The sequence below is a fragment of the Lissotriton helveticus genome, chromosome 5_1 (assembly GCF_964261635.1).
Source record: "Lissotriton helveticus chromosome 5_1, aLisHel1.1, whole genome shotgun sequence".
Taxonomy (NCBI): domain Eukaryota; kingdom Metazoa; phylum Chordata; class Amphibia; order Caudata; family Salamandridae; genus Lissotriton; species Lissotriton helveticus.
The window spans coordinates 2,084,662,706-2,084,688,343 of record NC_136065.1 but is presented as its reverse complement, the minus strand read 5'-3'; the positions used below and the strand labels follow the sequence as shown (position 1 = coordinate 2,084,688,343).

General features: G+C 44.4%; 1 protein-coding gene across 1 annotated transcript in view; it reads right to left on the bottom strand.

Moving 5' to 3' along the window:
* LOC144754006 (E3 ubiquitin-protein ligase TRIM58-like) overlaps positions 1-16,739 on the bottom strand; it is a 249,824-nt gene extending 233,085 nt beyond the window's left edge. The window contains exon 1 of the mRNA XM_078641524.1: positions 16,685-16,739. The gene's annotated coding sequence lies outside the window, so the exon portion shown is untranslated. The remainder of the gene's footprint in view (positions 1-16,684) is intronic.
* Positions 16,740-25,638: the final 8,899 nt, after the last annotated feature.

Below are 25,638 nucleotides of genomic sequence, written 5' to 3'. Positions count from 1 at the left end.
GGGAACACACGCTGTTGGTAATTCGCTGGCTGATGAGGCAGCCAAATCTGCAGTAGCTACATGTTTAAGCAGCAGTCACTAGGCCCATTACTAAAATTGATGATGATATTCTGGGGGCCATTGCTGCGACAAAGGCGGTAACAGAACTCATATCACATGTCTTCTGATCGTCCCATTTGCAACCATTCCGTCCGTTGGGGATATGATGATTCCAAACGAGGACGCAGATTTTCTTTGATCATTGCCGCTCATGAAGGCATAGATTCTGCGCATGCCGGAGTGACAGCAACGGTATATATTTTATAGCAACGTTTCTGGTGGTGTGGTTTATATCAGCAGACATGTAAATATGTTCTTTCTTGTGACATTTGTCAACAGATTAAGCCTTCTACTGTTGCCCGTCCACCACATACTCAAGCTTACATTTCAAATCAACCGTTTGATTGTAGCGATCTTGATTACTGTGGTCCTTTGACTTTTGACACTGCTTTTAAACATATCGTGGTTGCAGTTCATTTGTGCACTAGATTCTTTGGGTTTCGTCGCAACATAGTGCTGACAAACAAACTGTCATTAAAGATTTGCACATCTTTGTCGGTATGTTTGCCTGTGGCACCTTCCATTCTGACCAAGGTCCAGCGTTTGCCTCTCAGGCTTACTGGGGTGCGATGAGTTTCTGGGGGTGCAGGTGCAATATTCAACTCCATAACGGCCTGAGGGCAATTTAGTTGTGGAGTGAATGAACCATGACTAAAAGCAATTTTTGATGGCTAGAGTCTGGCAGGAGTTGGCTGACTCATCTCAATAGAGTGCAACGTGCACTAAAAACATTTCTCCCATGAAGATCTCAAGGTGGGCGGACCCCATACAAAAGGCATTAAAATGTTTGTGCCAGACCTTGATGGTCTAGACGTTGTGGCTGCTGACGCAACCTTTGACGTAGATAAACATTGTGCTGTGTTACAGAATCGTATCAACAAGAAAAGAGTGTCCAAAAAAATACAGTTATCGTACAATTGGAGCAGTATATGACCCCTTTTGGGTTAATGAAGAAAACCCTCACTCACCACCCTGGTTGGTGAAATGCTTCATCATTGGGCCCCACTGAAGAGGCCGAGTGCCTCTTCTGTGTGCTTCGAGGCCAGAACTACCGCGGAGCAGGTTTTGTGAAATAGGAGTGACGTGAGTGATAATTATTAGGGAGTGAAGGTATAAAAATTGTCTTCAGTGTCTAAAAATTTTTTTTTATTGCTTGATCACTTGGACAGGTTAAAATGGTGTAGGGAAATAGACCAAATAGATTGTTTGGTTTTTCTCGAATTTAATAACCAGTCAACATCTTTCTGCCTTGAAACGGTGTAACTTTACCAGGCATTCATCAGGACAAAAGGTGTAATAAACCCTGGCGGTATGAGCACTCTAAGGCCCACCCTGACCTAGGGACGGGAAAGTGAAAATTCGTTGTAAAAAAGTGCATGAAGAAGTGAAAAACTTCTTCTAGGGTCTGCCCATTTGGGGGACCTCACAGTCAGTGTGTATGCACCTGTGGGAGAAAAAGACGAAGACATACACATAAGAGACAAAACAAACAGTTAAAATTCGCTATGCTCCTAGGTATATCTACAGTGCTCCAGTTGTAGTGAGAGGACAGTGGATGGCGAAATAACAGTATAGGTAACACCATATTATGTCCCAGGAGAAGTAACGTTATACATAGGGGTGCTGTGGACTACAGGTGGTTCTTAGGATCAAGGTAGCCCCTATTTGGAAGTCAGCAAATCAGCATGTGGAATGCGATCAATGGACCATAATGGCCAGTGACCTCATTAATCAAAAACAACTAGTAAAATGTCTCACTTGTATGGTGAGTACATCACACACCATGGATCTCGGGAGGGGGGTGGTGGCGTAATTGGCACACCCTTGGAAGGAAGAACAACATATACCGGAATTAAATAATCAGTAGTATGGGCATGTTACTTAGCTCGATCACTCTGGCTCTGTGGAAGGGGGCCGTGGAAGGGGGCCGTGGATGCTGGGATCTAACTTACGCCCTCAACGCCAGACACCTTCTTGGAACCTGCTGTCACCCTCGTTACCGGATCCTGAAGATGATCGCGGACTCCGGTAACGCTGTATAAATGCCATAAAGGTTTCGCGCCCTACTTCCGTGGTGGGCGTGGCTTAGTGGGTGGTAGGCGTGTGAAGGATACGAGTGGCCAATCAGAAGTGAATGGCGAGGTAGTGTCATGATCGAGTCATGGCCAGTAAAGAAGTGCCCAATCACCTAGTCCGCACGTTGCAAGTGGCAACTAGACCGGGGCGCGACTCACCGAGTGTTCTCCGGTCTCCAGGGTAACCGCTGTGTCAAATGCACAAGAAACTTTATCGGCAAAAGGTCGTTGACACAAAAGATTATTGACAAAAAGATTACGAGTGCAGAGAGAAATCTAGGGGACAAAGACGGTTCTCTTTGTGTAGGTGAGCTGCCTGCAGGACGGTGCGCATAAAATAAGGAAAATAAATATTGCAGAAACGCCAAGTCCGAGCCCCAGAGGAGGCGTGTCACAGCCCATTGACGCGCACTGCTGGTGACATACATTGGTAAAATGCCAAATTGCATAGATGTTCTTGCAGTAAGGTGCGCAAGCGATAAGACAAATGCTGGTAAACGGAAGTTTCAAAGCCCATCACAGCCCAATGGTTGTCATGGGAGAAATGTCAAATTGCGTTAACTGGTGGCCCAGCAATTGCAGCAGGTGGGATGAGCCTGGGGGTATCAGGAACAATGGATGCTTTACATATTAATTAGATTATTTCAAAACTAAGTTCCAAGGGATCTCATTATTAAGACCATTGGTGGAAGTTCCTAGTCTATAGACCCATCTTTGTTCTTTCTCAAAGAGTCGGTTGGAAGTATTGTATCCCCCATTGACCTGTTCGATTATTGTCCATCTCAGATCGTTGGTGGTATGGTTATTTTGAAGAAAATGACTGCTCATTTTTGTGGTTGCTTTGCGACACTTGATGTTGCTCCGGTGTTCGCAAATTCTTTGTTTAATTTTCCGGGAGGTCATTCCAATATATCGCAGGCCACACAGGCAGTTGATTAGGTAGACGACATTCATTGAGTTACAATTGGTATGAGATCTTTGGGTCCATATCTTGCCCGGTTCAAGTTCAAGATGTTTCGATGTGGTGGTCAGGTGGCATACACTGCAGTCCAAGCACGGGTAATGTCCCACTTTCTTAGGCAAACCCCAGGTATCAGTGATGGAGCGGGGGACATGGGGCAGTACTTCTTTTGGACGGGTGTGGACCAGGGCATCTTTGAGACCTCGTCCTTTCTTAAACGAGAACAGGGGTTTCTCCCAAGTTTTGTTGATACTCGAGATAATTCTCCAGTTTTTGTTGATGGTCTTTTTCATAAAATTTGAAAGACTACTGCATGTGGTTACACAGGTTAAGGGAATTTCCTGCAGTGAGTTGGTCTTTTCCTCCAGGAGTGCTTCACGAGGTTGATTGCGTGCCCTTTTATACCCTTTGTCCAGAATGCTGGTAGGGTAGCCTCTTGATTGTAGTTTCTGGGTGAGGCCCTTTGACTGTTCCTTGAAATCGCTGACATCGCTACAATTGCGTCTAATTCTGAGGTACTGCCCATATGGTAGGTTCTCTTTCACAGGGCGTGGGTGGAAGCTCGTGTATTCAAGAAGATTATTTTTTGCCGTCGGTTTATAATGTGTCTTGGTTGAAAGACTACTGCCTGTGACTGTTATCACAACGTCTAAGAAAACAATTTCTGTCTTGCTCACGGTGTAAGTGAATTTCATATTTTGGTCAAAAGTAATAATCCATTTGAGGAAGCCTTCCAGAAGGTTTTCACTGCCCTTCCAGATCAAAAGCACATCGTCGATGTATCTTCTCCATATGTGGATGGAAGAGGTAAAAGGGCCATCCAGTGGTAGGATGTGTCTGGCTTCAAAGTCTGCGACGTACAGCCCCGCCACACTCGGGGCGAAGGTACTACCCATCGAGGTGCCGGTGCTCTGCAGGAAGAGTTGCCCTTTGTAAGAAAGGAAGTTTTCTTTAAGGGCAATAGTTGCACATTCCAGGATAAATGGTTTGGGTGTCTGATACTCCCAGACGACTGAATTAAGGGCTGACCCCAGGACTTTGATGGTATCATCTTGGGGGATGCTGGTGTACAGACTCTCTATGTCTAAGGTGACCAATGTCACTGTGTTCTCCTCAAAAGTCACTGTTTGTAGGAGTTGAAGGAGGCTCTTGGTATCCCTTAGGTAAGTAGGAGTGTTCTGTACAATGGGTTTTAGATAATGATCGCAGAAACGCGAGAGAGGTTCAAGTATTGAGCCTATACCAGAGACGATTGGTCGTCCTGGCAGAGGGAGTCTGTTTTTATGAGTTTTGGGTAGTGTGTAGAAGTAAGGGACAATTTTGTCACTGGCACAAAGGAAATCGGCTTCATTTTTAGACAGATGTCCATCTTCTTCTGCTCTTTTCACTAGATTAGAGATGCTGGTTTGCAATTCTGCTGTTGGGTCTCTGGTCAGGGGGGTATAGTTCTTCCTGTCATTCAGGAGATCTTAGCAGATTTTGTCATAATCTGTGGTGTTTTGTACCACTATCCCCCCACCCTTGTCTGCTGGTTTGATTGTGATGTCAGGATTGTTTTGAAGGTCTTGGAGGGCTTGGTACTCTGTAGTGCTGAAGTTTCCAAAAGTGGTAGGTTCAGGGCATGTTTCCAAATCCTTGAAAACAGCTTGTTCAAAAGCGATTATAGCTGCCGGGACAGTGTGGGGAGGAGGTGTAAAGGTTGAGTTCAGCCTCAATCCCGTGTCCTCTTTTTGAATTTCTTCATTGGGTCATCCTTTCCTTCAAAGAAGGATTTCAGTTTCAATTTTCGGAAAAAACCTGCTAATTCGCAGTGCAATTTAAATTTGTCTGGACGTGCTGTTGGAACAAAGCCAAGGCCCTTCTCAAGTACCTTGGATTTCATGGGGGTCAGAATTTTGTCTGACAGATTCGTGATGAGACTCACTGGTCGCTCGTCCCTGGCAATGATGTCTTGCTTCGTGTGTGGTTCCCTACAAGATCGTCCGCTTCCCAGGAGACTTGGTTGGCTCCTCTCCTCTTCCCTCTTCCTCTCCGGCCACTCTCTAAAAAATGAGGCTGGTACTGGTTTTGGAACGAGGGTGGTGGCATAAAGGCAGGGTTCCAGCCCATGAGTGGGAATGGTGGTTGTTGGAAGGAGTAAGGGTGTGCACCACCTCCTATTTGTGGTTGTTGTTGCCACCTTTGCTGTTGGTTGTCACAGGCAGTAGTCTTTCAACCAAGACACATTATAAACCGACGGCAAAAAGATAATCTTCTTGAATACACGAGCTTCCACCCACACCCTCTGAAAGAGAACCTACCATATGGGCAGTACCTCAGAATTAGACGCAACTGTAGCGATGTCAGCGATTTTAAGGAACAGTCAAAGGGCCTCACCCAGAAACTACAATCAAGAGGCTACCCTACCAGCATTCTGGACAAAGGGTATAAAAGGGCACGCAATCAACCTCGCGAAGCACTCCTGGAGGAAAAGACCAACTCACTGCAGGAAATTCCCTTAACCTGTGTAACCACATACAGTAGTCTTTCAAATTTTATGAAAAAGACAATCAACAAAAACTGGAGAATTATCTCGAGTATCAACAAAACTTGGGAGAAACCCCTGTTCTCGTTTAAGAAAGGACGAAGTCTCAAAGATGCCCTGGTCCACACCCGTCCAAAAGAAGTACTGCCCCAAGGCCCCCTTTCCATTACTGATACCTGGGGTTTGCCTAAGATAGTGGGACATTAGCCGTGCTCGGACTGTAGTGTATGCCACCTGACCATCGCATCGAAACATCTTGAACGTGAACCGGGCAAGATACGGACCCAAAGATCTCATACCAATTGTAACTCAATGAATGTCGTCTACCTAATCACCTGCCTGTGTGACCTGCGATATATTGGAATGACCTCCCGAAAAATTAAACAAAGAAGTTGCGAACACCGGAGCAACATCAGGTGTCGCAAAGCAACCACAAAAATGAGCAGTATTTTCTTCAAAATAACCATACCACCAACGATCTGAGATGGACAATAATCGAACAGGTCAATGGGGGATACAATACTTCCAACCGACTCTTTGAGAAAGAACAAAGATGGGTCTATAGACTAGGAACTTCCACCAATGGTCTTAATGATGAGATCCCTTGGAACTCAGTTTTGAAATAATCTAATTAATATGTAAAGCATCCATTGTCCCTGATACCCCCAGGCTCATCCCACCTGCTGCAATTGCTGGGCCACCAGTTAACGTAATTTGACATTTCTCCCATGACAACCATTGCGCTGTGATGGGCTTTGAAACATCTGTTTACCAGCATTTGTCTTATCGCTTGCACACCTTACTGCAAGAACATCTATGCAATTTGGCATTTTACCAATGTATGTCACCAGCAGTGCACTTCAATGGGCTGTGACACGCCTCCTCTGGGGCTCGGACTTGGCGTTTCTGCAATATTTATTTTCCTTATCTTATGCGCAACGTCCTGCAGGCAGCTCACCTACACAAAGAGAACCGTCTTTGTCCCCTAGATTTCTCTCTGCACTCGTAATCTTTTTGTCAATAATCTTTTGTGTCAACAACCTTTTGCCGATAAAGTTTCTTGTGCATTTGACACAGCGGTTACCCTGGACACCGGAGCACACTCGGTGAGTCGCGCCCCGGTCTAGTTGCCACTTGCAACGTGCGGACTAGGTGATTGGGCACTTCTTTACTGGCCATGACTCGATCATGACACTACCTCGCCATTCACTTCTGATTGGCCACTCGTATCCTTCACACGCCTACCACTCACTAAGCCACGCCCACCACGGAAGTAGGGCGCGAAACCTTTACGGCATTTATACAGCGTTACCGGAGACCGCGATCATCTTCGGGATCCGGTAACGAGGGTGACAGCAGGTTCCAAGAGGGTGTCTGGCGTCGAGGGCGTAAGTTATATCCCAGCATCCACGGTCCCCTTCCACGGAGCCAGAGTGATAGAGCTAAGTAACATGCCCATACTACTGATTATTTAATTCCGGTATATGTTGTTCTTCCTTCCAAGGGTGTTCCAATTACGCCACCAATCCCCTCCCGAGATCCATGGTGTGTGATTTACTCACCATACTAGTTGTTTTTTATTAATGAGGTCACTGGCCATTATGGTCCATCGATCGCATGCCACATGCTGATTTGCTGACTTCCAAATAGGGGCTACCTTGATCCTAAGAACCACCTGTAGTCCACAGCACCCCTATGTATAACGTTACTTCTCCTGGGACATAATATGGTGTTAACTATACTGTTATTTCGCCATCCACTGTCCTCTCACCACAACTGGAGCACTGTAGATATGCCTAGGAGCATAGCAAATTTTAACTTTGTTTTGTCTCTTATCTGTATGTCTTCGTCTTTTTCTTCCACAGGTGCATACACACTGACTGTGAGGTCCCCCAAATGGGCAGACTCTAGAAGAAGTTTTTCACTTCTTCATGCACTTTTTTACAACAAATTTTCACTTTCACGTCCCTGGGTCAGGGTGGGCCTTAGAGTGCTCATACTGCCAGGGTTTATTACACCTTTTGTCCTGATGAATGCCTGGTAAAGTTACACCGTTTCAAGGCAGCAAGATGTTGACTGATTATTAAATTCGAGAAAAAAACAAACAATCTATTTGGTCTATTTCCCTACACCATTTTAACCTGTCCAAGTGATCACGCAATAAAAAATGTTTTTGAGACACTGAAGACAATTTTTATACCTTCACTCCCTAATAATTATCACTCACGTCACGCCTATTTCACAAAACCTGCTCCGCAGTAGTTCTGGCGTCAAAGCACACTGAAGAGGCACTCGGCCTCTTCAGTGGGGCCCAATGATGAAGCATGTCACCAACCAGGGTGGTGAGTGAGGGCTTTCTTCATTAACCCAAAAGGGGTCATATACCGCTCCAATTGTACGATAACGGTATTTTTTGGACACTCTTTTCTTGTTGATACGAATATAACAGGGGGTTAAGAGTGTTCCCTTATCTTCCCGACCTCTCTTCTTGTTGTTGTGTTACAGAATCTACAAAAAGCTTGTTATTCTCAGGCAAAAGCACATTTGCCCTCTTCCACGGTTCCAGCAATACTGATTCCTGTGTCTGGATTCCTAAAGTCGGAGCACTAGTCAGAGGGAAAGTGGAGAACAAAAAAGAATTTGGTCCATTTTACCATGCACTAGTCAAAGCACTTGAATTGAAAGGCAGCCGTGCTGTGATCCTGCCTCCTTTACCTGGTCGTAAGGAGAATCATTACATTTCTATCGAACATGTCAAGCTACACCATAAGGCCGATACTGAATAGTATGCCTTCAAGTATTCCACGCCGAGATCTTTCCCTGAATCCGACGGCTCAGCTTCTTCGACTACTCCCCAAGAAATGGAAGGGGAGATAGAAACTTCAATATTTTTTTTTTACCTATTTTACCTTCTACTTCCACCAATGCAGACTTCACGTATGCTTCTCCCCCCAGTTGAAGTCATAATTGACATTCCTGAGAGTACAATACAAAAGCCATCTGATGCTGCACAACCTCTGTTGTTTCAAATGGGAGAGAGTGGTTATTATATGGACGTAACAGCTTTTCAACTGACTCTTCTTCTTCGTCATCCTCATCTGTAGCAACACCCCCTACCCGCACCAGTCTTTTTATTTTATGGTTCATAAAGACTTACCTGGTCCCACCCTGGACATACATCACTATTTGTCTAAACGCTCTGTTATGAACTTGGTTGACGGAGCTCTAGCTCCCCATACATCATCGCAATGGCAGTTATCGTATTTTGAATAACCATGCTTGCTGCTGCTCATGGGCTGGCATCCCCTACATGGTAACAGTTTTGCAATGTCTTGCATGTTGCAGCAATGTCCTGTTTCCACCCCGAATGGGATTGTAGATAGTTTGCTTTGGCTTTCCATTCCAACTTTAAAAACAGATTTCAATAAACTAAGCAGACTCAAAGTGCTATTGTTTCAACAAGAAGTGGCTCTCACATCAGCGAAAGATACCTTTTAATTGCAGGTGGCAAGAACCGCAAGTGAGATACAGTCGCTGCTAAACACAAATCACCCACTCCATTTTGGAGAATTAATACACCAAATATTTAATGTGTTTGATACAGAGTGCCTTGCCCACATTTTTATACTTGTGGGATCCAGCCTTGTTTCATCCTTTCAGAATATGTTTGGAGTAATACCAGCCTTTATCCATTCTATTTTTTCCAGCGCCTACGGAGGGTTTCCACTAGTGCTCCTGTTGATTTGCAGCATGCTGGTTCTATTATTGCTTCGCAATGGATGCTCGATTTGTGCAGCTGCCAAACCCAGTCCAATTGCGCCTGTACTGTGATAGCATGTGGCAGCTTTTTAGTTCTATGCCAGTGACGTCCTTTGCCATTGACTACTTGCTGACCTTCTGTTATGCCTACTTCACCTGCATGCAACCTGTGTTCTACAGACTTCGGTGCCCTTTTCAATGGGCCCTGGATGTCTGCCTTTTCAATACCACACACGCTGCCCTGGATTATGATCTGCTTTGGGCCATTGAAGGCCCATGATCAGACATGTGCCACGGGTAGGCGTCTGTTGTGCATCCTCTGCTAGGACCAACGGCAGACTTGAGTACCTGTGCCCTAGCGGAGCGCCTCATTGACTGGAGTTTCACCGAAATTTTTATTTATTTATTTATTTTATTTATTTGAAATTTGTATAACAGCGCACAGCTACCCCATGGGGTTTCCCGGCGCTGACAGTGAACAACAGAGAGAAAGGAACTATTGGCTGAAAAGCCAAGTTTTTATAGATCTGCGAAAAGACAGAAGGTCAGACTGTAGGCGGAGGGGCAATGGAAGCGAATTCCACAGCGAAGGGCCAAGATAAGAGAAAGAGCGCCCTCCCATGCGAGGTAGTTTGACTCTGGGGACCTGAAATTTGTCTTGGAAAGAGGATCTAAGAATGCGGAAGGGAGCATAAGCTGTTGTACAAAGTCGGGAGCTTTTGCATGCTTGATGCGGAACATGTATGTACGTAAGGGCCTTAAACTTGACAAACTTTTGCCCTCATAGCCAGTGGAGATCAATCAGAGACTTGGACGCTGAGACAGTTTTAGGAACTCGACAGAGTAGTCGCGCGGCAGAGTTTTGACCTCGCTGCAATTTGCGTGTAATTTCCTTGTTAGTGCCCAGATAAAGAATGTTCCCGTAATCCAGCCTGGATGTCACCAGGGCTTGGACCACGGTACGCTGGGTGTGAGCTGGGAGCATCCACACAACCTTCCTTAACCATTTCAGGATGGTAAAACAGGTGGCAGCAACCTTGGTAGCTTGCTGCAGCATGGAAAGAGAGTCATCCGTTATAAAGCCAAGGTTGCGTACTTGGGTAGCCGGTTGGGGTAGCGTACCCATTTCTGGGGGCCAATTTTGAGGGCCCCAAAGGGGGAAACATCCTTAACAACAACATTTTAATAACGATTTACCTGAAGAACGAATCTTGAACAACGACCAATCCTTAACAACGACCATTTTAAACCACAACTTTCCTTAACCACGGGTCCCTCCCCTCCACTCCTCCTAACGTGACACGATCTTCGCCCCATGGCATTGCCTCGGCAAAGTGATCATCAGGAAGATGGGCTCTGATGCGCACGGGGGAGCAGCCAGCCATCATCCTGCCAGCTTGGTAATGCGTGGCAATATATCCGTTCCTGTAACCAGCATCTTCAAAAACATCTGTACTAATAAAAAAAAACAATTGAGAGGATCCCGTAATTTATGCAGATTGTTAGTAAATCGCCATCAAAGACACACAGCAGATACAAACTATCGGCATTCGTTCCAAGAGTCAGGACGTTGGAAGCAGAGCAATCGTGTATGATCTGTGCTTCGAACTGGCAAGGGTGTTCCTGTCATCAGAGCAAAAAAGATCATTAGCCTTTGAAGTGCACTGAGATAGAGAGCAGGAGGGCAAAGGCCGCGCTTGGCTTTCTGGTATTATGGATAACAGGGCGAAGACCAATCAATCACTTTGTCATAGAACTGCATCACATTAAGAATTAGTAAAAAATAAAACATGTCGATGATTACAAGTTTGAACTACTTTAGCTGCTGCCATCCATTCAGTTTGGGACCAGGATCAGACGGGCATATTGGGAAATCGAGCAGTGCCAGATGGGTCAGTCTGTGGTCAGATTTATGGAAGTGTGTGGGCTGCCTTCTTCTCATTAGATGTTGTTTTTCGTGGTTAAAGGACTCGTGGTAAAAAATGTAGTGGTTTGGCATTTCTCGTTGTTTAGCCTTCGTGGTTGAGGAATTCGTGGTTCAGGCGGTCGTTATTTAATCATACATCCCCTCAAAGGCCGTTGTCCTTGCCAAGGACCAGAACCTCCGTTTTGTCACCATTGAGTTTCAGAAAATTGGCGTTCATCCAGGCCATCATTTTACTGAGGCCGGTTCTGCGTACCGAGGGCTCGGATTGTTTATCAGATGACAGAGAGAAGAGGATATGGGTGTCATCAGCGTATGAAAAAAGTGACAACCCCGATTCCTCCACTAATACTGCCAGCGGACGGATGTAAATGTTAAACAACAAAGGGCTGAGAATGGAGCCCTGGGGGACACCAAAAGGCAGAGGATGAGGCCTGGATTTGGAGGTAGATGAAAAAACCTGCAAGGCGCGATCAGAACGGAACGATGTAAGCCAGCTGAGGGCAGTGCCTGTGACACCCGAGCGCTGGAGGGCCTTAATGAGTACGGTGTGGGAAACCGTGTCAAAGGCCGCGCCAAGGTCGAGGAGCACTAAGGCCATGGTCTTACCCTTGTCGATGTTATGACGGAGCGCTTCTGTAACTCCGAGCAAGGTGGACTCGGTGGAATAGCCGGTCCTGAAGCCAGACTGGGTGGGATGAAGCAGCCCATTAGTTTCAATAAATTTGGACAAATGACCATTAGTATGTCTTTCAAGAATCTTAGAGAGAGCAGGTAAGAGAGAGATAGGGCGAAAGTTAGAGGGAAGAGTAGGGTCCGCATTGTTTTTTTTTAGCAATGGGACCACCATAGCATGCTTCCAGCTTAGAGGAACGATGGAAGTCATTAAAGAGGTGTTAAGCACTCTAAGAACATAAGTAAGAGAGGATGGGTCAAGTTGACGCAAAACTGGGATGGGCAATATGTCGCAGGGGGACCCCGATTTAATGTGGCCAAGATGATGTGTAAATGTCATCATATCCAAGAGTGGCCAGGATTCAAGGGTGGGCGCCGTTTCCAAATCGGCGCAATTATCAGGATCAGGGCAGTCAGCTGGTACAGTGGGAGGAATCGGAGAGACAAGGGTAGCGCTGTCTAGGGTGGAGTAGATATTCTCTACTTTATTCACAAAGAATAGTGCAAGATCTTTGCATTGAGTCGAGTTGAGTGTGGGAGAAGGTTGTATAGTGGCCGAGCCGGAAAGTTCCTTGACCATATTCAACAGAGTTTTTGGATAGTTTTTTGCCTGTAGAATGGTGGCGGAAACATAGTTGGCTCGCGCAGCTCGACAAAGGGAATGATAGGCCCGTTTACAAGTATTGTAAGCCAGCTTCGCTTCAGCCGAATAGTTCTTGCGCCACCGACGCTCCATATTTTTGCATTTGGTTTTCTCTAACCTAAGTTCATCAGAGAACCAGGGAGCAGGGGGGCGGTAGTTATTGAACTTTCTAATGGTGGTGGGGAGACAGATATCGAGGGCCGTTTTGATCCAACTCTGAAAAGCTACCAAATCTGAAGTGACATTAATGTGCTATAGGGGAGGGTTAAGGGATAACAATGAATTAAACTTAGTGATGTCCAACTTCGTCAAATTCCTGGATGGAGGCAGAGGTGTTGCAGTTAGTGAGTACAGGATAGGGGATTACCAAACTGAAGCCTACCAGGAAGTGGTCCGTCCAACAAAGGGGGATGGCCATATTGCAATGTAATGAAGAGAAATTGGAAAAAATGGGGTCTAATAGGTGTCCTGCCTTGTGTGTGGGCCCACTATTTAAGAGAAAAATATTCATGGCTGCTAAGTCAGAGATCAAAGTGCTGGCAGTGTTACAAGATGGAGGTTAAGGTCACCTAAGATTGAGAAATTGGCGGTTTGAAGTAGCAGAGGAAAAATAAAATCGGGAAATTTTGTAACCCAAGGGCCAGCAGGTCCCGGGGGGCGGTACACAAGTATACCCGACAGAGTAAAGTGTGGCGTCAAAGTAAGTTTAAAGGCAGCAGCTTCACAGTCTGGAATTAAGAGAGCATTGAATTTGCAGCAGAGTGAAGATTTAAAAATGATGGCGATCCCGCCTCCCACCCTGGCTTCTCTGTCCTTCCTCACGATGGCATAGTTGGGGGGCAGAGCCCGTGCTAAGTCAGGACCTGAACAATCGGTAAGCCATGTCTCCGTTAGGAAAAAGGCATCCGGTTGTAGGTCAGTAAGAAGGTCAAATATGTCTGCCTTGTTTTTGGGGAGAGAGCGACAGTTAACGCTCAGGAAGGAGTATGTCTTAGAAAGTCCTGACCTTCCTTTAAGGGTATGATGTATAAGCTGGGAGTTTTTCATATCTGGTTTAATAGCTAAGGCCAAATCCTAAAGGTGGGCGTTGAAAGTCAAATTGCGGCCAGGACAGGCGCCAAAGTTATCTGCAGTCTTGAGGCAGACACACCGGGGATGAGGGTAATTGCGCAAATGAAGCAGTTGGGTAGAGGTGTACTTAGGGGGCGCAGTAATGCGAGGGGCAGGGGTTTGGGCCCCGGGTCCCGGCCTGGCGCGGACGGGCTTGCCTTTGGCGCACCGCCGGCGTGCCCGCTGCGTGCGTCTGCTGCGCGCTAGCCACATAGGGTGCTTTTAAAGGTCCCGCCTTGGGAAGGGAACGCAAAGACTAGAGCGTCCCTTGCCCCTAGATGGCGGCCGCATATGGCATAACCCGGAAGTGGGTTGAAAGATCGAGTGCCGGGATCCCCTGTGACCTCCCTCCACTCAGACAGTCCGCTCTTGACTGCGGAGGACCGGGGGGCCACAGGTAACACCGTGTAATCTTTGGCAGCAACACGAGGTAGGCGGACTTCCCAAACACACCCAGATTCAGCTCTCTCTTAAACTAGCACCCACTTCAATTTAAGAACAAATTCAATTTTACCTGGCACAGAAAAGGTTAAAACAGATCAAATATTTTTTTTTTAAAAAGAGAGCAGCAATTTAGCGAGATGATTCGCAGCGCTAAGTTGTAGTTCAACTGATATCTGAAATTGTCGCAGGTTGCCCTGGCATGCTCCTAAGTGCGTTTGAATATGAGGAGCATGTGTGCTTGTTCGATCTACTGAATTGGGTAGCATCCCTTTTTAATATGGAAGGAACAGACAACATTCTTGAGTACATGGCTTTCCGCTTTTCCCGCCGCAAATTCGACTCCGAAGACTACCAACGAATGGATGGGTTTTTGAGTGCCCAATTGGCGAAATATTCCAACCACTGTTTTTAATTCGGCTTCATGACTGTCCTAATTGGAATACCACTGAGACGCTTATTTTACGTTTTGTCTTAGCATAGAGCTAACGACCTGGCCAAGGGGAGGTTGTAACTTGGCCCATGGGGACATTGTTGTTTTTCACTAACTTAGCATGAGCACGATGCAGCTTGCCTGCTACTTTTGCGCATGTTACAACACGTCTTTATTTTTGCAATATTTATATGACTGCTTTCACATGAAAACTCATTGCTGTGCTCACACTCTGCTTGTTCCTGGGATTTTGACTGAACATTATGTGCACTGTCGAACAAGAATGCCCCTTGTTATTTCGTTCTAGCCAGACCTTAGCCCTTAGACAAAACATACTGATGCAGCTGTTGTTTGGACAACGTACTTTGGTTTTTAGTGGGGTACATGAATTAGGTGAGACACACTTGGAGAGGGATCTTTCCAGGGAGAAGAGCATGACAGTACCTGTGATGTAGATCTACCATCTATAGGCTAAGGTATGGGGTCTGCTGACAGAGTCCAGGGATCTTCTAATATATAATAATACTGCTTCTTTGCACGGGGGTGGAGGATAGGCTCCACTGTCTTTTTATGATGACATCTCCCTTCATGATTTATGGACTAACTGCTATGCTGACTATATTTGTACTACGCATTTTCATGCTTGTCGTTGCACGTATACTGCATGTTAGGGCACGTTGGTTAAAATAAATATTTTAAACTATTTCTTGTCCCTGTCAGATCTTATTGTGGACGAGTACAAGAGTGCTAGCAAAAGGGTGTGTCTTGTTACCACGATTCCTGAGAGATCTGTGTTCTGGGGTTTCTAATCATTTGCTTCTCTGTGAGAAGGAGAGAAAGTGAGACACTATAGCTAGTCAGTCCTGGGCTCGTGGGCACTAAGGAGGTAGGAAGAGTCAGTCCCTATACACCAAGGTCCGATTACCCTGCGCAAAGGTCTGTGTTTGTGCAGAATCCCTGCAACATAGGTGCATGCACTAGATCAGTGTAGGTGCATGTGTTAGGCCAGGTTTAGGTGTGTGCGCTAGGCCTGGTAGATGCATGCGCTAGGTCAGTGTAGGTGCATGCACTATGTCAGTGTATGGATTTGCGCTAGGTCAGTGTAGGTTGATGTAGTAAGTCAGTGTACATGCAAGCACTCGCTCAGTGTAGGTGCATGTGCTATGTCAATGTAGGTGCATGCGCTAGGTCAGTGCAGATGCATGCACTAGGTCAGTGTAGAGCCATGCGCTTAGTCAGTATAGGTGCATGCACTACGTCTGTGTAGGTGCATGCACTAGGTCAGTGTAGATGCATATGCTAGCCCACTGTAGGTGCTAGAAATCTGGAACATAGAATGTGTAATGTGGTAAATACAGAATTCTGAGGAAGTTTCCCATTAAATAGTAAAAATCTCAGAATACTGTAATACAGGAGTTGCCCGCAGTTGTCAATCCTAGCAGTATCAATAATTCGCACTGTGACAACCACATCTAGATTTCTGATAAACTTAGCATAAATGTCTAAGGGGGAAGAATGAATTAAACACGGGAAATCCAGCAGAACTTATACAGAATGGAGTAACGTTACAATTCTAGAAAAATCTGGAAATGACAAAGGTTACAGACACAAATCAAGTATCAATACCCTGACTTAAGTGCACATTACCATTAAATGCCATACAATACAATACCAAATCATAGCATTCCGTCCCATCCAAGACCATGCCATCCCATTCCATCATACCATACCATACCATAACATACAATTCCAATACCACATTGTTGTCCCATCCCATTCCATCCATTACCACCATACTAAACCATCCCACACACACCACACCATCTCATACAATATTATACCATGATCCCAATCCATAGCACACCAAACCATCCCATCCCATCATATCATCCCAACCTTAACTTTCCATCCCATCCCATGCCATACCACACTATCCCATCCCTTCCCATGCCATCTTTCCTATCCCATACATACTATACCAACCCATGACATACCACACCATTTTCATGAGCAGTAACATACAGAGCTAATGATATTTACCTTCATAACTCTTCACCATCGCCTCTGGCCTCTAGATCTTCACATTATTCCACCTGTAATAACACACACATCATCTTTGTATTAAAGAGCAATGAGCGCTACGGAAACAAAGGATGAACAGCACATAGGATCTGCATTTGAAATTAGTATTAAGAGCAACCCCTGCATACTAGTGTTCAGTGTGAGTTACTGTTCTTTCACAACAAAGCTCTGACAATATCAAAAAGTGCTTTTAGTATCTTATGACAGGATGTGGGTGTTCTAAGGCAAACAGCCCAGTGATGCCATGGGTTATCACATTGTGGGTCTTCTAGGAGCTGCGGTTAGCTCAGTGAGAGCAGGGCTGACTAACAGGTTACATCTGCTTCCACTGGAGTCTTGTGTACATACTTAATAAATACCTTCTTAACTGATGCCCACATGTAACGTATTCCTGCCAACAACCACAACACAACACTGCAACACCCAATTCCTGCTAGCATAAACCTTGTCACCATTCCTCTATAACCAAGATGAGTAGGATTTTAAAGGAAGATTTGAACCCAGACCCCTTAGTAATCAAAGATCGGTTATTTACAAGACAAAAATCTCCCACATCTTAGAGAACAGCAGATTCTAGGCCAGCGGGGAAGGATCACAAAGGGAGAGAGGGAACAGGTTAGGGGGCTCAGTAATCGGAAAGCAGAAGGCGCAGCCGGGATCCTATCTGAATTCTATAAAAAATGTTTTAACTCTTTGGTCCTGTTCTGGGTATCTTATTTTAATGAGATCTAGCAGGAGGGTCATTAAATACCACCTTCCTGGTATGAGGCAGCTACGGTTATGATCAGCTGTATGAATTAACCCATTTTTTCATCTATCTTATATGGGTGGATTCTCTATGTGTATTAATTATAGCTGGGGAGATTGAATCCGCCCTCTGTGTCAGTGTGGAGACGTTCCCTCTCCACTCCCTCTTTTGATGTATATGAATTAACCCATCGACATATTAGTGCGAATTATATGGCAGAGGCCTTTAATCGCTTGTTGACAATCGCAAGAATTGATGACACTTAAGCATTTGATTGGGTTAATTGGTCCTATCTTTGGCATGTATTGTGGTATTATAGTTTCAACAGCAATGTTATTGGAGTTGTACAAATGTTATGTAAGGTGCCTGAAGCCAAGATTTAAGTTAATGGTGAACTTACAGCTCCATTTCGGATATCAATGAGAACTAGGCAGTTGTGTCCTTTGTCACCAATTATGTTTGGTCTATATATTGAGCTCTTTTCCCAGAGGTTTCAGCAGGATATGACCTGTCTTCCCTTTGAAGATGCAGAGTTAACAATCAAAATAGAACTGTATGCTGATGACATAGTTCTGTAAACATCAAACCCAGAGTTCTCTGTGCCTAAGCTTGAAATGTCTGTCAGGATATCTAATCAACAAGGGGAAGACAGAGATTATGACATGGGCTAAAGAGTAGGTAGTGCTTCAAAACAGGAAATAGATTAGGTATCTCGGGATCATTGTAACTCAGAGTTTGGAAGAAATACCAGCAGTAAACCTAACTAAGGTATGCCATGATATAGAAGGTCTCCTTAGAAGGTGGAAAATTATGTCCCTCGGTATCTATGTGAGGGTGAACATTATTAAGATGCTGGCTCTTCCTAAGGTGATCTTCTTTAACACTTTTAACCCCAAAAGCTTTTGCAGAAGTTGCAAGGGAGGGTCAGCAGCTTTATATGAGTATCCACAATGCCAGGATTCATGAAAAAAACCCAGATGAGATTGAAGTAAGGGGGGCTCTTCTGGATTTTCAAGCCTATTGTTATGCTTTCAAGTTCAAGAATTTCCACCTCTTGGCTGGAGAGCTAGATAATTCTTATATGGGTCAATTGCATAGAGCTATGTTGAAGCATTGAGACACAAGTACGTTTTTGCTCAATTTTGGGGACCCAAAGTTTTTAAACAAGTTAGTTTGAAGATACACTTACAGCCCTGAATATGTGGTTATTTTTTAGGACGATTCGTGAGATAGATTACTATGTGGATCTGGCACCAATTTAGGGCTATCCCAGAACTCCAGAGTGGCCTAACGATAATCTTAGGGCCTGGTTTAGATCTTGGTGGAATAGTACCCACTGCCATTTTTCCGTCGGATTACCTGCCCCCTTGCTAGGCAGTCTGCCCGCTCTATTTGAATGCTGGCTGGTCGATGGACGAAAGACCACTGGAGTGCTGAAGTTTTTGCCAGATATTTTCACCCATGTCGACGGCGCCTTAGGCAAAAAAGGCTGTTGGATGGAATACAGCCACTTTGTCCGCCGGGCCAATCACGATGTGCCTTACTGCAGACAAACCTGTGATTGGGAAACCTCAACACCTAAATTGGTGGATTGGAACGGATATAAGGCCGAAACGTACCTCCTTTCTGTTTCACACATCCTTTTCCATCACGGAGCCGATCATCCAACTATTGCCTTTGCGGCTACTAAGTGACCACGAAGCTAATGAACCCCATTGTCACTGGAATCAAAACTAAGCTTCTATTTTCACTTGTTACCGTTAGACCTGTCTTTTTCATTACATCTGAACTCGAGCATTTTTAAATATCTCTTACCAGCAATAACATACCAATGTGTAATGCATGTTTTTAATGTTATCATTTAAGAAATTTTAAAAGAACACATCTGTTTAATTTTTAATGTATTTTTAAATTTGGTGCAAACTGCCTTCATGATAATGGACACTAACACAAAAATGGTAATCAATCAAACATTTTGTATACAGGTGTGTTAACTTTATTTTCCTAAACTATAAAATCATTAACATATGCATTACACATTATTAGGATAATTGAAATGTAAAACAATGTAGAATTTGCACAAGATGAAATGTTTGTTTTAAAAAAACTGTAAAATCGAAGTTCGTTCCAAATTTTAATCAATTAACATATTTATCAATGTAACATTTCCCCTTACCTACTGCATGTCCTGTATTTTATTAAGTGTTGTTTGTGTCATTATTATTTTAAGGAGCAATGCATATATGTTTTTCATCACTTTTCAAGTAGAAATAAAAACATCTGTATTAGCACTTAAAAATAAAAATGGGAAATTCAGTTGTTGGTGCAAGTGTCCATCATCATAATAAATGTTTGCACGAAAATGTAAATGCCCATCACATACTTTATTTTACTAGGGTATGGACTTTCAAAATTAGACATTTAAAAAACCTGTTGCATTTACTGTCATAAATGGAAGCTAAAATATGTAAGTCACAGGTTCTAGAAATCAAAAAACTGTAAATGAAAAATAATGTCAGAACAAACTTGGTGAAATTAATTATATATTTTATTAAGAATTGAGATACTTCTCTCAAACCAATATATTTTAATTGAAAACATAAAATAGTAAACATCTGATTGTGACAAGACATCACATGAGGTTGGGGTGTTGCCTCAGGAAAGGGCATCTAGTGGGCACAGAGCAGGCACCTCAAGGATCTTCCTTGGGAGGGATGGGTTAAGATTGGACAGGGGTTATGACCAGGTAAGGCAGAAAATAAGGATAAAAATCTGTGATGTGGGTATGTCTATTGGTTTAGCAGTTGCATGTGGGTCTGTAGTATATTGTTTATGTTTGGGTATATGTTTCCTCACAGGTGTATGCTGTACAGGTAAGTGTGTTTGTCTTTGGTAGGTGTATGTTTTGCAGTTGCATGTGGGTCAGGTGTATGTTTAGATGTGTGCGGTGTCTCAGATGTTTTTTATTTGGGTGAGTGTGAGCATTTCTGTTTGGTTGCGTGTTGTGTGTTTAGCTGAGTCTGCTGTTGAGGTGGTGGGTGTGGTTGTGGTACTTGTGGATATGCTGGTGCTTGTGGGTGTGGTGGTTGTGGGGCTTATGGGTGTGCTGCAGGTTGTGGGTGTGGTGGTGTGTTACGAGGTGGATCACGGTGAACCACTGGGGCGGCTGCCGTTGGGATGGAGCAGCAGGTGGTGTCGATGGATTTCACCCTCGTTGCCAGTGTCATCGGCCCCTGCTGTGACGAGCAGGGCCCGGCCTGGCGGTCTTTATGAATGTGTGGGACTACTGGACACAATGCTGGAAAAACACAAAACCTGATGCACACCAGTTCAAGGGAATATAGAAAATGATGTTTAGCACAACATTGGAGAGGCAAAGCGTATCAATACAAATATGTAGCCTTAAATGCCATATAAATCAACATAGATGACAGGAGTAATAGTTTTCCAGTCGGTGACGTGTTTTTCAAATGCTTTTATTGTATATCATAAAATCCACAGCCAAACTCCACAGCCTACGTGTTTCGCCCAACACGGGCTTCTTCAGGGCTTAGTATCGTATCTCAGTATTGTTTTGGCTCCAAAAAATGAGTAATTCCATTAATATGATTCCAAAGGACTAGCGAATATGTCCCCCTTCTTGAGACCACGCTTAAGTCAGGTCAGGTATTGTCTCCTGATCCTTTGTGTGCTATCAAACCCCTTGTTTCGGAGGATGAGGTGAGAACTTCAAATTTCCGGAAAGAATACCGAGGGAGAAGGGTCCTGACATAGGAGATACTGTGCCCTAATCGGCATGGTATAGCGACACGGCTAAATTTGAAGTTCTCACCTCATCCTCCGAAACAAGGGGTTTGATAGCACACAAAGGATCAGGAGACAATATCTGACCTGACTTAAGCGTGGTCTCAAGAAGGGGGACATATTCGCTAGTCCTTTGGAATCATATTAATGGAATTACTCATTTTTTGGAGCCAAAACAATACTGAGATACGATACTAAGCCCTGAAGAAGCCCGTGTTGGGCGAAACGCGTAGGCTGTGGAGTTTGGCTGTGGATTTTATGATATACAATAAAAGCATTTGAAAATCACGTCACCGACTGGAAAACTATTACTCCTGTCATCTATGTTGATTTATATGGCATTTAAGGCTACATATTTGTATTGATACGCTTTGCCTCTCCAATGTTGTGCTAAACAAGTTTATATGTTAAGACCATTTTTGGTGGCTGGTCTTAGGAGGTGGGCAAGAGTGATACATTTAAACGCTTACCAAAGAACGGTTGAAATGTCTGTCTGTTAGTGCAGCAACAGTACCTGCCACCTTTTTGTGTTGTGAACCATAGAAAATGATGTCTCAATGGACAAAAGTAAGTTCAAGTTTCCACATTTGAAGACAAGGAAAACGATGGGTGATACGATTCCTCTTTTATTGGAAGGATGACCAGCCGACACGTGTTTCGTCGCAAAGCAGTAACAGTGCTTACACGACTCCTCAGGGCTGGGGAGGATACAAAATACATAATGGAATTCATGGTAACATTTCAATGAATATTACGTTTCTTGGGTGGCTATTTCTGGTGCAAGTGCAGGGTGCAGGTGGAAATCGTAACAATATGCAGTGACAATCTTGTGGAAGCACACAACACCGTTCCGCCGTCCAGTGTGGATATCTACAATTGTGGACGCAAACAGAATCGCGGTACGCTAGTGGGTATGTATGTATGTATGTATAGGCATTTATATAGCGCACTACTTACCCGTAGGGTCCCAAGGCGCTTCGACCGCTGCGAAACCCTTCCTGGCATCCCTGAGAGATGGTCCCTTAATGGGTATCTCCAGGGTGAGACCAGGCATCCCCGGCGGTCTGGTGGGGCCGTTAGTGAAGATGAGGCAAGCTAATGCCCAGAGTTGCCGAGTGTGAACGCTGATCAGAGTGGGCACCGAGGCGAGAGAATTATCGAGTCCGCTGACCCTGGTCCAGAAACCTGCCGCGCCGGGAATCGAACCCTGGTCCCGGGCCGTCCTCTGCTCTCGGGTCTGCCGCCTCTAACCAGTGAGCCACACTACTTCACGGGTTCGTCTGTGCCGCAAATAAATCTAGTGAAATCATGTTAGAAGGAATTCAATCGTGGTGACGCAAGAACAGGGCGGGAAGACCCATGGCGTGCGGTCTTTGTCCATTTATTTCATAGCCTCAGGCCACTCCTGAAAGAAGGATACACAAGGGTGAGCCGGAGTTTACTGCCCCCCACCCTGCCCCTCCCCCACCCCGCCTCACCGCCCCACGGTACTCCCTCAACGTGCCGCTACTGATAAGGAGGCATCACAGGGGGAGCAGTGCTGTGATTGTCACATTCCGCTCGCACTGTTATCCAGGTACTATTTCTTACACCCGCCTCCACCCACCACTATTCTGAGTTCTTGCCGCCTGTCCACCACCACACCTATACTTGAAACATTGGCTGTCACTCTTTCAACTGGTCATGTGACTCGTTTCTCCACCTGTTACTTGATTGTGAAAAACATACTTGCACGGCCACTTTGACTTAAAATGCAACGTTGCCCCATTTGAAAAACAATGTACTTTCACAGCTATTTGCAATGCACATATGTTGATAGCATTACATTTTTAAATACTCTCTTTTTCTAGAAGCCACAATACCTTTATTTAACCCCATGCTTTTTTATATTTACTTAACACACGCAAGCATACTTTACACGACACAGCCACTGCCTGTGTTTCCAAGATGCGGAAGCCACATTCCCTCATGGACACCTTCGTTTCATTTAATTGCTCCAGACACTGTTACATATTTCGGACATCTTTTGTCCATGATTCAAATCTGCACAGGTTTCCACAGATTTTCAAACACTGTTCTTTTCACCACTTATATTTACTGACTTCATCCTCGCTGCTCTCGCCTTGCTTCCCCAGTGTTTCAAAAACCCTCCCTGAGCTCTTTCGTTTTTGTCCTTTGATCCTCACACAATTCCACTCAACACATTCCAATCCACACCATACCATACCTCACAATTCCATGCCATACAATTCCACTCCTCACAATTCTACATCACACAATTCTACTACACACCACACAGATCAACGGTGCACAATTCTACGTCTCACAATTCCACTGCTTGTCACACAATTCCACTTCACAGCACATAATACACTCCACTCTATGCCACATAATTCCACTCAATGCCACATATCTGCACTCCACATAATTCCTCTCCACACAATGTAATTTCACTCTGTGCCCCATATTCCCACTACATTACACATAATTTCACACTATGTCACATAATTCTGCTCCAGTCCATGCCACATAATTCAACTCCAATCTATGCCACATAATTCCACACCATGCCACATAATTCTATGCCACACCACACAATTCCAAAACACATCACATAATTCCATTCCATGCCACATAATTCCACACCATGCCACATAATTCTATGCCACACCACACAATTCCAAAACACATCACATAATTCCATTCCATGCCACATAATTCCACTCCAAGGCACATAATTCCACACAGCACAATTCCACTTCACTGCATGCCAAATAATCTCACTCTATGCCACATAATCCACTCCAGTCCATGCCACATAATTCCACTCCAACCTCTGCCACACAATTCCACACAATCTGGGTCCACATAATTTTAATCAATGCTACATAATTACACACCATGCCATATAATTCGATGCCACACCACAAAATTCCACACCACATGATATAATTCCACTCAACTCCATGCCACATAATTCCACTCCATGGCATGTAATTCCACACAACACAATTTCACTCCACTCCATTTCACATAATACCACTCCACGTCACACAATTCCCTCTGTGCCACACAATTCCACTCTATGCCATATAATTCCACTACACTCAATGCAATACCCTTCCAAGCCACAACACACAGTTCAATGACACACCACGTAAATTCCACTCAGCATCACATAATTCCACTCCACTACACATAATTCCACCACACACCACATGATTTCAATGCACAACATACTATTCGACACAATGCCACCTAATTCCACTCCATACCACATACATCAGCTTCTCACAATGTCACCCTAGGCCACAGTTACACTCCATGCCATAAAATTAATTGTACTCCACACCACACAATTGCACTCCACGCCTCACAAATCCACGACTCACAATTCCACTCCATTCCACACAACATAATTCCACCACATAATTCCACTCCACACCACAAGTTTGCTCCAAACCACATAATTCCACTACATGCCACATAATATAACTCCACTCAATGCAACACAATCCCATGCTTCACAATTCCATGTCACACAATCTACGACACACAATTTTACACCACATATTTCTATTCAGTGCCACATAACTCCACGCCAGGCTACATAATTCCGTGCCAAATCAAATAATTTGGCTCCACATCCACATAATTTGTCTCCAGACCACATAATTCAATTACACTCCTTGCAGCATAATTACACTCCACTGCATATAATTCCACTCTAATCCACTCTACACAGCACTGGCACAACACAACTCCAAGGCACATAATTCTGCTCAATGCAGTTCCACTCCATACCATGCCACATACTGCAACACCACAAAATTCCACACTACATCACATAATGCCACTCCACATCACATAATTCTAAACCATACAAGTGCACTCTATTTTACACAATTCTACTCTACGCCACACAATTCCACATCTCACAACTCCACTCTGTGCCACACAATTCCACACCACATAATTCCAAACCAAATATTTCCATACACCATACAATTCCAATCAACTGAACATAATTCCACAACTCTCACACTTTTTGCACTAAGAGCCTTATTTACAAAGATTTGGCGTAGGGCAATGCTGCAAGTCTTTTTATTGTGCTGCTATATGCTAAATCAAAAGGGCTGGAATGCACCATATCTACGAGATATGGTGCATTTGCGTCCTTTTATCCAGCACCAGCGCACAATTTGATGCCAAGTGCCAGCACAGGCACCTTTGTTTTGCATTGTTGGCATGATTGATTTTGTGCAGGAATGGACACCTTCTTGCATAAACAAAATGCATGAAGGCATTTTTCCTGTATGGAAAGAGGGAAAAACTAGGAGAAATTAAACATTCTCCTCAT